The sequence below is a fragment of the Euphorbia lathyris genome, chromosome 9 (genome assembly GCF_963576675.1).
Source record: "Euphorbia lathyris chromosome 9, ddEupLath1.1, whole genome shotgun sequence".
NCBI lineage: Eukaryota > Viridiplantae > Streptophyta > Magnoliopsida > Malpighiales > Euphorbiaceae > Euphorbia > Euphorbia lathyris.
The window spans coordinates 16,835,191-16,847,994 of record NC_088918.1 but is presented as its reverse complement, the minus strand read 5'-3'; the positions used below and the strand labels follow the sequence as shown (position 1 = coordinate 16,847,994).

Here is a 12,804-nt window from a genome sequence, read left to right as displayed (position 1 = left end):
TCTAGATTCCACTGTCTCCCAGCCTGCTTCAAACCATACAATGATTTCACCAATTTGCAACATTGACCTGGCTTTGCTTTATCATACCCTTCTGTTGGTACTAGGTAAAGATCTTCATCAACATGACCATGTAAGTACACATTATTAATGTCAGTCTGATGTATATTCCACCCTTTAGTTGCTGCAATAGCAATGAAAATTCTAACTATAGTTACCTTTGTAACAAGAGAAAAACAATCAGTGTAATCCTCTCCATATGTCTGTGTAAACCCTCTAGCCACTAGTCTGGCCTTGTATTTGTCAACTGTGCCATCTTGATTGTATTTGATTCTAAAAAGCCATCTTGAAGTGATTGGCTTCTTACCTGCTGGTAAAATCAGTTAGAATCCAAGTTTCATTGGACTCAAGTGCTTGTAACTCCTTATTCATGGCCTTCTGCCATTTGGGATCATGACATGCCTGATCATAAGTTTTAGGTTTTTTATTTTTAGTAATATTGGCTAGAAAGGATTTATGATTTGATGAGTAGGCTAAACAAGACATTTGGTTAAGAGGATGAGCTTTTGATTGAAGAACAAAATCATTGAATTTCACTAGTTGTTTACACACTCTATTTGACTGCCAGATTGAAGGAGGAGCTGGTGGAATAGAGACAGGCTGATCACTATCAGGTGTGGTTATGGCCTCAGATGAAGACTCCGATGAATTGTCAAGGGTTGGTGATAGGAGAGTATTTTGGTTGTGACTGTTTTGGTTTTGAAGTTGGATGGAACTTTGGTTGTTTGTTTCTTTTTGTGGTTCAGGAATTGAAACAAAACTTCTCCCGTCGGATCATTATAGAAAGAGGTTGAGGTAGATGGAATTAAGACAGAATTGGGAGTATTAAATGAATCAGTAGCTTGGAATGGGAATTGAGTTTCATGGAAAATAATGTCTCTAGACACACATAACTTCTTAGAGTCTAGATTATATACCTTATAACCCTTCTGATTCAATGAATTTTCAACATATACTGATCTGTAAGCTCTAACTTCAAACTTATCCTTATGAGGATTGATATTGGTGATGTGGCAAGCACTACCAAATACCTTGTTCCTGTCGTAATTTGGTTCTTTACCATATAACTTCTGATATGGTGTCTCCCAATCCAGCACCTTGGTTGGCATAACATTGATCAAAGTTGTTACATGTCAGATGGCTTCACCCCAAAAATATGTTGGCATTTTAGCTTGAAACAAAAAGTGCCCTGGCCACTTCTGTTAAGTGTCTATGTTTCCTTTCAGCAACTCCATTCTGATGGGGAGTATAAACACAAGTCTTCTGATGTTTAATTCCAAAAGACTGAAATACAGACTGGCATGACTGCCCTACAAACTCCATCCCATTATCAGTCCTAACACGCTTCAGAGTGAGCTCAAATTGATTTTTTTATCATCTGTATGAAGCTTGTAAGTAAGTTTGGGACTTGATCTTTAGTTTTGAATAAAACTATCCATGTGGATCTGGTGTAATCATCTACAAGAGTAAGCATGAATCTATCTCTAGTAATAGATTTTTGTTTATATAGACCCCAGCAATCCACATACATAAGTTCAAAAGGCTTAGATGTCTATATTGTACTAGATGCAAAAGGCATTCTGTGTTGTTTGGACTGTTAACAAATATTACACTCTCTGATTACATCATCTTTATTGAAAACTCGTAAATGCTTTTATTTCTCAACTGAAACATGACCTAATCTATGATGCCATAGCCAATCATTAAAAGGCCTAGACTTATTTATTGTAGTACTACTATGTAAAGCAATATTAGACTTACAGGGAAAAATTGGATCAAGTTGATATAACCCTTGACGCAGTGTCCCTGTAGCTAAAATTGCTTCAATGTGCTGGTCCTGCAGATAGCATTTATGTCCAACAAAAATCAACTTTACTGTCATTTTGGAGTAATTGTAGTACAGATAATAAATTGTATTGGAAATTCTCCAAGTACAACACATCTGTGATTGTGAAATCATGTGAATAAGTCACAGATCCTATTATGTTAACCATCTGAGAAGATCCATTTGGAAGAGTGGCATCCCTTGGAGGACATATCTCTTTCACACCATGAAATAAGTTAATGCAATAACTCATATGTGATGTAGCTCCGGAATCCACTATCCAGGCTTCTACATCATTTGCATTTGCAAACAACACCAAATGAGATTTAGAGATACCTGAAGCAGATACAAAAGCACTGAAATCATGAGAGTTCTGTGAATTCTGCTGCTTCATTCCGTTGTTCTTGCTTTTTAAGTATTTTTGAATTTCGATCTGCATGATTTTCTGCATTTCTTTTTGTACACCTTGAGAAATATGCATGCTTCATCATGTTGAAACACCTTTCCACATGATTTTGATTTGACAAAATTATTTAAGTTAATCCATGATTACGGGACAATTAAATTTAAGTGCTTTGATTTAATTGTACTAATATGTTTGTTCAATGTTGAGTATAAATATAAATGGAAATAGAAATAAAAAGAAAGACAGGACGAAGACAGCATGAGAAAAACAGCACAAGCTGAGTGGAGTGTAACTCAGCGTGATAAAAGAAAAGTCATCTTCAGAACAGAAGCTTAAAGATCAAACAAATCAACGAAGTTGAGTGGAACGCAACTCAGTATCAAAAGTAGAGAAGTCTTCTTGAAGAACTGTGTCTTGCAGAATGAAGCTGACCATGGAAGCTGAGTAAAAGAGAACTCAGTATTTGTATTAGCAACAATCGAAGACAACGGCTATCAAAGTCATGCTGAGTAATCTTCAGGACAGCGCGAATGATCCGTTTGCTAAAAGACAAGCTCCGACAACTGTCTGCACTAATAATAGAAACCTTGGAATTATACAAAAGCTAATTTCGAGATGCATGGGTCAACTGTTCTTTCGCTAAAAGACAAACTGGCACAAGAAGATGAAACCTGCGAGAAGAAGACAAACCTGACGCCTGCGGAATTCAGACAACAGGATTGGCCTGCAAATCTGAAGCTGACCAGAGCCTTGTCAAAAAAAGAAGCCGTTTGGATTCAACGGACAAATCCAGAATTCAAATGAATAAGTCTTCAGAATACAACTATAAAAGGACAAGTATACTTCTTAGATCCTTTGCAGATTGCTGAAATACAAGAGAACAAAAAGCATACATACAAAGCACACCAAAACAAGAAAAAGATCTTACACCAAACTTCCATATCTGTGTAAATGCTAGAGTGATTTTCTTTGTAATCATCTAAAGTGTTCTTTATTTGAAAAAGAACAATCTTGTATCAATCATAGTATTGAGAGAGTGTGCTGAGTACTCGGTTTGGTACTCAGTGGTAGAGAAAATCTAAGTGCTGGGTTGTAGCGCTTAGTGGAGTTGAGTAGACGAATAGAGGACGGTACTCTTGCATATTCAACTGCCTTGTAAACGGTTTGTGCTACCTTTAAAGAGCTCAGTATTGGATTTAAAAAGCCCGGAGGGATTCTGGGGACTGGACGTAGGCGGAGAGGCCGAACCAGGGTAAGTCGTGCTGAGTAATTTCTAACTCTCCTTCAATATATATCTGTATGTGTTGCTTGCTATATTTACTCAGTATATAAATTGCTTAAGCTGACACTGAGTAAATCAGAGTGCTGAGTTGGAAGCTGACTACAAAAGTGTCATTTCCCAACTCACAAGTAAAACAGCTCTAGTCAGTATCTGACTAAAGCCGTCTTACGCCTCACTCGGCCACGCTGACCAAAACTGAGTTGCGAAACTCAAAGAATTCAATTAAGTCAGCGCAATTAAAATGAAAAACTTACATTAGTTCCTAACCCCCCCTGGAACTAATCACAAGGGACCAACAAGTGGTATCAGAGCTAAATAGCTCACTACTCAAAGATATAACTATCTTGAGCTGATCCCGATAAATGGCTGAGAATAGCACTCGTTTCCTTCCAGGGAACCAAACAACACAGATACTGCCTGAGGGATTATCAATTAGTCGGCCTCCCCTATTCTTTGGATCTAATTATACGTTCTGGAAGAATAGGATGAAGAACTTTATTCAAGCCACAAACATGAGTGCATGGCTTGCAATAGTTCAAGGCCCATATGTGCCTTATAAAACTGTTGACAATGAGAAAATTGTCAAGAGTGAAACTGAGTGGTCAGAAGATGACCTTAAGAAACTACAAAATAATGCTTCGGCTATCAATATGATTCACTGTGCGCTGGACGCTGCAGAATACAATAAGATTTCAGGTTGCGAGTCAGCACAAGAGATTTGGAAAAAGCTTGAAGTAATCTATGAAGGTACAAGCAAGGTCAAGGAATCAAAGGTGAACCAACATATGAGATTATACGAGCTGTTCGAGATGAACGACAATAAGGACATCTCTGGAATGAACGCTAGATTCACCAACATCATAAATGAGCTAAAGAGGCTCGGCAAGAACTTCACTGAAGAAGAGCAGGTGAAGAAAATCCTGAGAAGCTTACCCAAGAGCTGGCAAGCTAAGAAAACTGCCGTGGAGGAAGCTCAAGACTTGACCACATATAAATACGATGAGCTGATCGGATCTCTGCTGACTCATGAGATCTCTATGAAAAATTTTGAAGCAAAAGAAAAGTTAGAAGACAAGAAACAAAAATCACTCGTCATAAAAGCTGACTCAACCGAAGCTGACTCATCGGATGATGAGGAAATGGCCATGTTCACAAGGAAGATGAAGAAGCTGATCAGAAAGAATGAAAAGAACAGCAAGAGGCCATTCAGAAGAGGCGACAGGTACAAAGCTGAGTTCAGTGACAAATACAAAAAGGACAGCTCCAAGTCTATCATATGCTTTGAGTGCCATCAAACCGGGCACATTAAGTCAAGCTGTCCTAATCTGAAGAAAGAAAAGAAGGGAAGCAAAAAGGCAATGGTGGCCACATGGAGTGACAGCGATGAGTCAACATCATCTGAAGCTGATGCCACCGAGTCAGCAAACATATGCTTCATGGCTGATGCGCCTTCCGTAAAGAAGACTCACTAAGGGATAAGTGTACCCCGTCGTTATCAAGTAATAAATCTGGAAAGTCCAGGTATCGAATCCACATGACTTATTTACCACAAGTATCGAATTACTTGGTCTCAGGTGTTATCTAGGCTTTGTGGGTTTTGAATTTGTTTGCTTAAGTTAATCTACTCCTAAGTTGAATTACGCTACTCCTAGCTAAGTTATACTAGTTCTAACTAAGTTATTCTATGCCTAATTAAGTTAAACTACTCCTAATTAAGTTATACTACTCCTAGGTGATCTTTCACTAATGCAATTACCCGAAGGAACATGGTATGGACGATAATAATGAAGTTAGGTTATTAGGTCTATTGATTAAAAACCTAATCTAAGTCACTTGTATTCAAGGCGATTAACCCTACTTACCCTCCTGAAGTTCCTAGTGCGTGATTCCCTTGTAAGGCCGGAACTAGGTCTAAGGCTCAGCAATTTGGGCTTAATCAACTAAGAGGTCGTCAATCTCCTAGGCTCTGACTAGGTCAGATTCAGCTCACAATATGTGCCTACTAGATTTTGGGGCTTTTGAATGAGTTAAACCAATTGAATAAAGCGTAAGACAAAGATTAAACAAATAAGCATAGAACAAAATAAGAGCTAAAATATTATTAAAGATGAAGAATAATATCACAGGATACAATTAGCCTAGGATTCATAGATTGTATCAAAGAGTACAAACAAAGTAAGGTAAAAGGAGATACGAAAATCCCTTTCAAGGAACCTGTCTACTCTGCAATCGGCTTCCTAGATCTTAAGGACGGACCTTGAATATTCCTCGAAGAACAGCTTTGAAGGAGCTTCAATGGAGGTCGATGAAGATGGAGGAGATGGAGAGGAAATTCAAGGGGAAAGCTAAAGTAATTTACAAATAATGAAAGATCCTAATTTGCATTGAAAAAATCCTATTTATAGGCGTGGCTCGGGCCCTTTTGATGACCTATTTCGTGTCCTTATGCAGGTAGGAAGTCGTGGGGTCGATCGTGAAGTCGTGGGGGCGGAATTGGTCTTTTTGACCAATTCCCGCAGGTCTGCTCGCCGAGCAGGGCGAGCTGCTCGGCGAGCAGGCACTGCTCGTCGCGAGCAGGCTCCCTGCTCGCCCGAGCAGGCCTCTGAGGCCCTGCTCGGCGAGCTGGCCTACGAAGGCCAGTTCGTCGAGCAGTCTTGCCCGATACGCCCCCGCGCGGTCGGCGAATGCCAAACATGCGTTTCTTCGCCCAAACTTATCCCTGCGCATGCACAAAAACTCCAGATAACATTAGTCCAAAGGCTAAATTGACCCGCCAATCGCTTATTTTGAGCAAACGCTTCATTCGGTGCGACTTTTGACGGCTCAATTAGCTTCAAAAGATAACGGAATTATAACACGCATGCCATTTTGGCCGTATTTGCCCAAATTGATCATAAAACGAGCCTAAACAACGAAAAGTAAATAAAACGTTTCCAATTTCTAACTAACTCACACAAAAGCATTTAGATGCGAGAATTGCTCGCTTATTGACTAAATAACGCTAAAACCCGTCCTAAAACCGTACCCAAAGATAGGGGTTTTTGACCCCTATCAATGGCCGATGACGCTGCTGACCACACTCGATCTGAGCAAGCCGACCTCTCTGAAGAATCTGAACAAGAGGAGTACTCAAATGAGGTAACATCCTTACACTTGCTTAGAAATGAAATGATTAACGCCCTGAGTGATTTATATACACTGACTAAAAAGTGTAACAAGAAAATAAAGGCACTCAGCAGGCGATGTGACGAGATTGAAGAGGTCAAACTCAGTGACCTTCGATATCTTCTCCAAGACAACTCAACTTTGCATAGCAACATGGAAATTATGCACAAGTTTGTCTCGGAAGTCCAATCAAATTCAAAGAAACTGAAAAAGGATGTCACAAACCTACAGAACCAAATAAAAAGTTCAAATAAATCCCATGCTGAGTACTTAAGTACTGGTAAGCGTAGACAGTTTACTCAGTGTGACTGTTGTGGAAAAAGGGGACACACAACAGATGTGTGTTGGTACAACAAACGGATTTTCCAATGTGACTTCTGCGGAAAGAAAGGACATACCACTAAGGTATGTTGGCATGCTCAGCACAATGGTGCTGACCAAAAACAAAGTCACCCCAAAAGGGTAGCATTTTGTGACTTCTGTGGTAAAGATGGGCACACAATAAAAGTATGCCGTCACAAATTAAAACATGACTTTGCACCTGTCTATGCTAACCCACGAGGACCCAAAAAGAATTGGGTACCTAAAGATGAATGATTTAAAATGCAGGTGAGCATCAGATGCGTGGAAAAATCGAAACTATGGTATATTGATAGCGCATGCTTGAGGCACATGATGAAGGAAATTAAGACTAAGGTATAGCAGCGGAAATATAAAAATTTTAGCCTACTTCCTTATAACCATAGGATCCATTAATCGTTATTTCATATAAAGAGGGATAAGAAAAAATACCTTTCGATGATCAATCTACCGTTGTAAACGAAGTGCCCACAACTTCAAAGGAGATGTCACTACAAGAAAAACGCGTTTTACCAGCGGAATATTCCGTCGGTGATCTGTCCAATTCCGTCGGAAATCGACGTTACCGACGGATTAGTAGCGGATTGTATTCCGCTGGTAAAAGGCTCGCTGGTACCGCATACCGACCACAAAACTCTTTCCGTCGGAGATCTATTCCGACCAAAATTGGGTCGGAAGATTCCTCTGGTAAATTTTAAACTCCGACCAACTGTTACCGACCCCAATTTGGCCGGTGAATATTTCAAACGGATATTTCCGACCATTTTCCGTCGGTGATTAATATTGAAAATTAAAAAGAAATATATTTTTTTTAATTATTCAATTTATTTGGATTGAAGGGAACTCGTATATGATATATGTACAAATTTGAGTCTTATGATTAACACGATTACAACTCATGATTTTTATTGCCTTCAACACAATTCCTGCCATAAATTGACTGAACCTAATTTGCTCTAAACTTACACCTAATTGCTAAGGACTTATGAATAGACAGTATGTAATAATCACATTTTTCTAATATTTCTTACACAACAGTTTCAAAATAAATATCGGCATCATGTATGTGACAACAGAAAATAAAAGTCCTTCCCTGCTCGTATATAATATACAATTTCATCGTTTCTTCATGTTTGTGCAAGTCCTCGTAACCATCCAAATCTTCATCTATGAATCTTCACACCTCCCTCTGCTTGCTAATCATACACGCTGCAGAATAAGGGGTTTCCACAAGGATTGAAATAGCTCATCTAAATTCCTGCGAATTCATGCCTAGATCAGAACTCAAAAGGACAAAAATAAACTAATATTGAGCAACCCAGTTTATTAACTAAAGTTATAAATTACCATTATGCTTTGCTGGGGATTGTAGTAACCATTATGGCTTGGAGCTACTAAGTTTAATTGTCCCTGCAAATTTGAACCCAAATTACAATTCCATTAATTTTGAACCCAAAATCGAATTACAATTCCAGTAATATGCTCAATATAATTATGAATTAGATAGATATCAATATTGGAAAATGGAATAAGAAAAATAACCCTCAAAATTTGTGGAATTCTCATTTGATAGAGAAAAACTATACAGATACTTAAATTCAGCTTCACATGAATTCCGTCTAATTTTCAAGCTTTCTTCTACATTGTCAAATCAAGTTTGATAACTAACTTGCAAGGGTTTAATGTGTGCGATTATAATGGTGTAATGTGTCAAATTGAAAAAGTACAAAATAATGACCTGTGTGAGCTAATGTTGATGCTGATATGAGGTGAAGTAAGAAGAGGTTTTCAGTTTTAACTATACTTGGCCAAAACATAAAATTCTTACCATTTGAAGTTGCAGATAAGCACATTAGAAGCACCTCCATATGCATTAAATTGTGGTTCAAAAACGTAATTAATTGAAGGTGAGAAACAACTGAAAATACATACCTCTTCAAACGGAACAAATACAAAAGGTGCAAGACCCCTCTTATGTGATGTGCGTGAATTTTCGTCTTCCTGCCAATCCTCGACCACTCCAATGACGTCCTTCTCAGGCCCAATGACCCTATAACTGTCCATCTTACTAGTTACGAGTGTGAATATCCATCTGATTGTTAGCCCCTGATGCTGTTCCTCTTAATATATAGAGAGAATAATCAAAATGGTTATCAACATGGATGAGATAAGAAGGAAAAAAAAGGTAATAGAAGTTCCCCCATGATAAACTATAATACGAGTTTTTCTATCTATTCGTGCATAATCCAAACCGAATTATAGATTGATTCACTGCCTATTCGAATGAAGAACCAGACACAAAGCTGAGAATCCAGTTGAACCAGATAGATATATTACCATTGACTAGAGTACATAAACAAGCATTATTTCACCATAATAATTACAAAATTCTCCAAACACAGACATACTTTCATTTCATCAGGAAATTGACACATTTTTGGTTAATTACAAAAGAATTACTTCATTTAGGATAGATTTCAAACTATTTCCATGGATGTGGTGATTTTGACTCGTCCCGTTGGTCAGGAACGCGGACAGGGGAGCTGGGGATATTTTCTATCAGCTGTGTAACAGGCGGAGTGACATTTTGAAGAAACTCCGGATGCAAGACAAATATTTAAAATGTGAAGTACACAAACATATGTCATGGAACCGATTGAACTAAAAGCTCGAGCTTATAGTTAAGGCCCAATCACCGAAATCCTTAATCTTCTGGGACGGCTCGATGAATGTCCTTGCTACATAGTGTGATCTTATTAAGCCTATTTTGTATGGAACTCCTGCTTTGGCTGCATAACCATTGGCAGCCACAACCCCTGAATCAGGAACAACAATCACAATATCACAATCAACAGGAGCCTCCGTGGCTAGAATTTCCCCAAAATACTCCCTTGACTCGTAAACAGACTTACCAAATACAACTGAATTAGGCAAAGAGAAGTAAATATGCTCGAAAATGCATTGTTTCGGTTCAGGGTGAGTCATTAAGCAAAGAGATTGAACACCATCTTTATCAACAACCAAAACCTCCCCAGGATAAACCTCTCGTAAGTGGCCTCAATTAAATCAAGAGCACAAGTTTCAGAGGCAAAAACAACAGCACCATTACTTCTCCTACCCATAACTAAAGGCCTAAAACCATAAGGATCTCTAACAGCAACCAATTTATCCTGTGTAGCAAACACCATAGAATAAGCCCCTTTTAACTTCTCACAAGCATCAACTATCCTTAGAAAGAAAGGTCTAGCCTTGGAAATAGCAATTAAATGCAAAACAACCTCAGTATCAGAACTAGTATTAAAAATAGAACCATTATCTTCAAGCATAGCCCTCAATTCTCTATAATTAACTAAATTCCCATTGTGAGAAACCCCAACAGAACCAAACCTGTAACCAGCAACAAAAGGTTGAACATTTTTTAGCATAGAAGAGCCAGCAGTAGAGTAGCGAACATAGCCAATAGCTAAATCGTCGGGCAATTGGTCAAGCTTAGAGGAATTGAAGACTTCGGAGACTAACCCAACACCAGTAATAGACTGCAAAACCTTATTATTAACAGCACCAGTACCGGCCCCTTCTTGGCCACGGTGCTGGAGAGCATGAAGAGCTAAATAGCAAAGACGGGAGGCTTCAGAGTCGCCGTAAATACCAACAACACCACACTCCTCACGGGGCTTATCCTCATCATCAAAGTAAGAAGAATCAGCAGAGGATTCGACATCACCGGAAATTACATGAGAAAGGAGATTTTGAGAGGAGAAAGAGATGTGGGATTTGTGGGGATGAGAAAGGAGAGAAGGTTTAAGGAGGGAAATAGGGGATTTGCGGGGAAGTTGAGGATTAGAGTTGAAAGAAAGAGAAGGGTTAGAAAGAGGGGAAAGATTGGAGGTAGCCATGGGAGAAGGAGGAAGAGGCAGGTTCTAGGTTACAGATGCAACTTCATAGTTAATTGAGATGCATGAATCAGAATAACAATAAAAACAAGTTCCTTAAATGTGAAATTTCGGTTTGCAGTGGCAAGTGAATGCCACATATGATATAATTCAAGAAAAGAGAGACTAAGTGAAATTGGACCTTGAGAGCAAACATATGATCTTTGTAGCTATACCAAGCACCGTTCTTTACCACAACATCCATCATTTCGACCAGGGCACAAGATGACACAATACTATACAATTATAAGACCAGGGCACAATTGTAGCCCGATAAAAATTGAACTAACCAAAGTCAAAACAATGCAAGATTCTGTATATGCTATTTAAGTCTCCTTTGGAAGAAGAAAATGAGTTGAAGTGTATATATCTACATTTAGTTGTTAGGTACAGTGGGATGATCCATTATGGCTACCTTTTTTAAGGTTTTAGCATTCAGTCTAGGGCTTAAAGAAATATCGACTTCCATCTCCTCAAAACCATTTTCTAACTTCATTACTACACTTATTCTTGAAGACCAACCAAAACTAAACAACTATGGAAAACCAAATACTCATAACCTAGCCAACACAAAACAACTAACACAAACACACAACACCCGAAAAACCAAACAGCTTCCAATTTCAAATCATAAAATGAACCTAGACTCTACAATCAGCCCATGAATCTATTAATAACTACCTTATTAGCATTTAGACACATGATAATGACAAATTTATATACGAACCTAGAATCTGAAGAGTCCGTATCAATCCCAGCTCTCTCCGCCTTCAGAATCAAATATAATGCAACTTCCCTTTGAAGGACTTGAACTGCCAAATCAATATTGTAATCGGTTATGAACTGTAGAATCCGTTGAAGCAGTATCAAACTAAACCCTAAATCCTAGATTAGGGGAAATCTCTAAATCAATTCAAAATCAAAGCAAATCCATTCAAATAAACCAAATCCATTCAAAAATTAAGAAGTTAACTCACCTAAATTGAAGGAAAGTTCGCAAAATCCAGCGGCTTGATGGCAGAGAGAAGTTCGAATTCAGCTGTTGAGTAAATCGAACTCAACAACATCTTGATGGCTTTGAGTTTCAGAGAAAAAGAGGAGAGGGATGGTTGGTACTGAGAAATTGCTTTGAGAGAGAAAGAGGAGAGAGAGGGATGAGCAAAGAGAAAGAATTCTAGCTAAAGTTGTTCCAGAGCTGCGATATGATGGACAAAGGTGAGAGAATAGAAAAGAAAGTAGAAAAAAAGAGGGGGAACCAAAATTTGTTTCCCGCTTTTTCGAAAAAAAGAAAAAAAAATTTGCAGGGACAGAATTCCGCCGGTATGATAAATTTTTCGCTGGTGAATTCACGGGTGGAATTTTTTACCAGCGGTTACGCTGGTGAGATTAGAATTCACCGATGGAATTACAATTTTGCTACTGTTCCGCCAGTAATTTGCAGCGGAAATCATTCCGCTGCTATTCCGCCGGTGATCAGCAGCGGAAATTAATCCGCTGGTAAATTCCGCTGGTAATTTGTGATTTTCTTGTAGTGTGTAAACTGTTTTACCAATCTGCTCCTATCCGAAACAGACCTTCCAGTCCTCCGAACGACAATCCCTTCGGTGGAAACGTGGAAGAATATGTCTAGAAGCTACTGTCCAAAAATCGTGACGATCCGACGGTTCAATCTCCGGGAATCCGCGAAATAGTGAACTGATCTGATGTAGGCGAAGAAAAACGAATCTCTCCCTTTTGTTTGTTTTTCCTTCTTTCGTGAACACGGTGAGATTAAGTT

At 38.7% G+C, this 12,804-nt stretch overlaps 1 long non-coding RNA gene across 1 annotated transcript; it reads right to left on the bottom strand.

Annotated features, from left to right (window-relative positions):
* Nucleotides 1-7,938: 7,938 nt before the first annotated feature.
* On the bottom strand, nt 7,939-12,278 carry LOC136205368 (uncharacterized). Its single transcript, XR_010675917.1, has 5 exons — nt 12,005-12,278; nt 11,755-11,839; nt 9,028-9,215; nt 8,443-8,505; nt 7,939-8,353 (listed from the first exon to the last, which is right to left on the bottom strand). It is a non-coding gene; the product is annotated as an uncharacterized lncRNA (long non-coding RNA).
* Between the last annotated feature and the right edge of the window lie 526 nt (nt 12,279-12,804).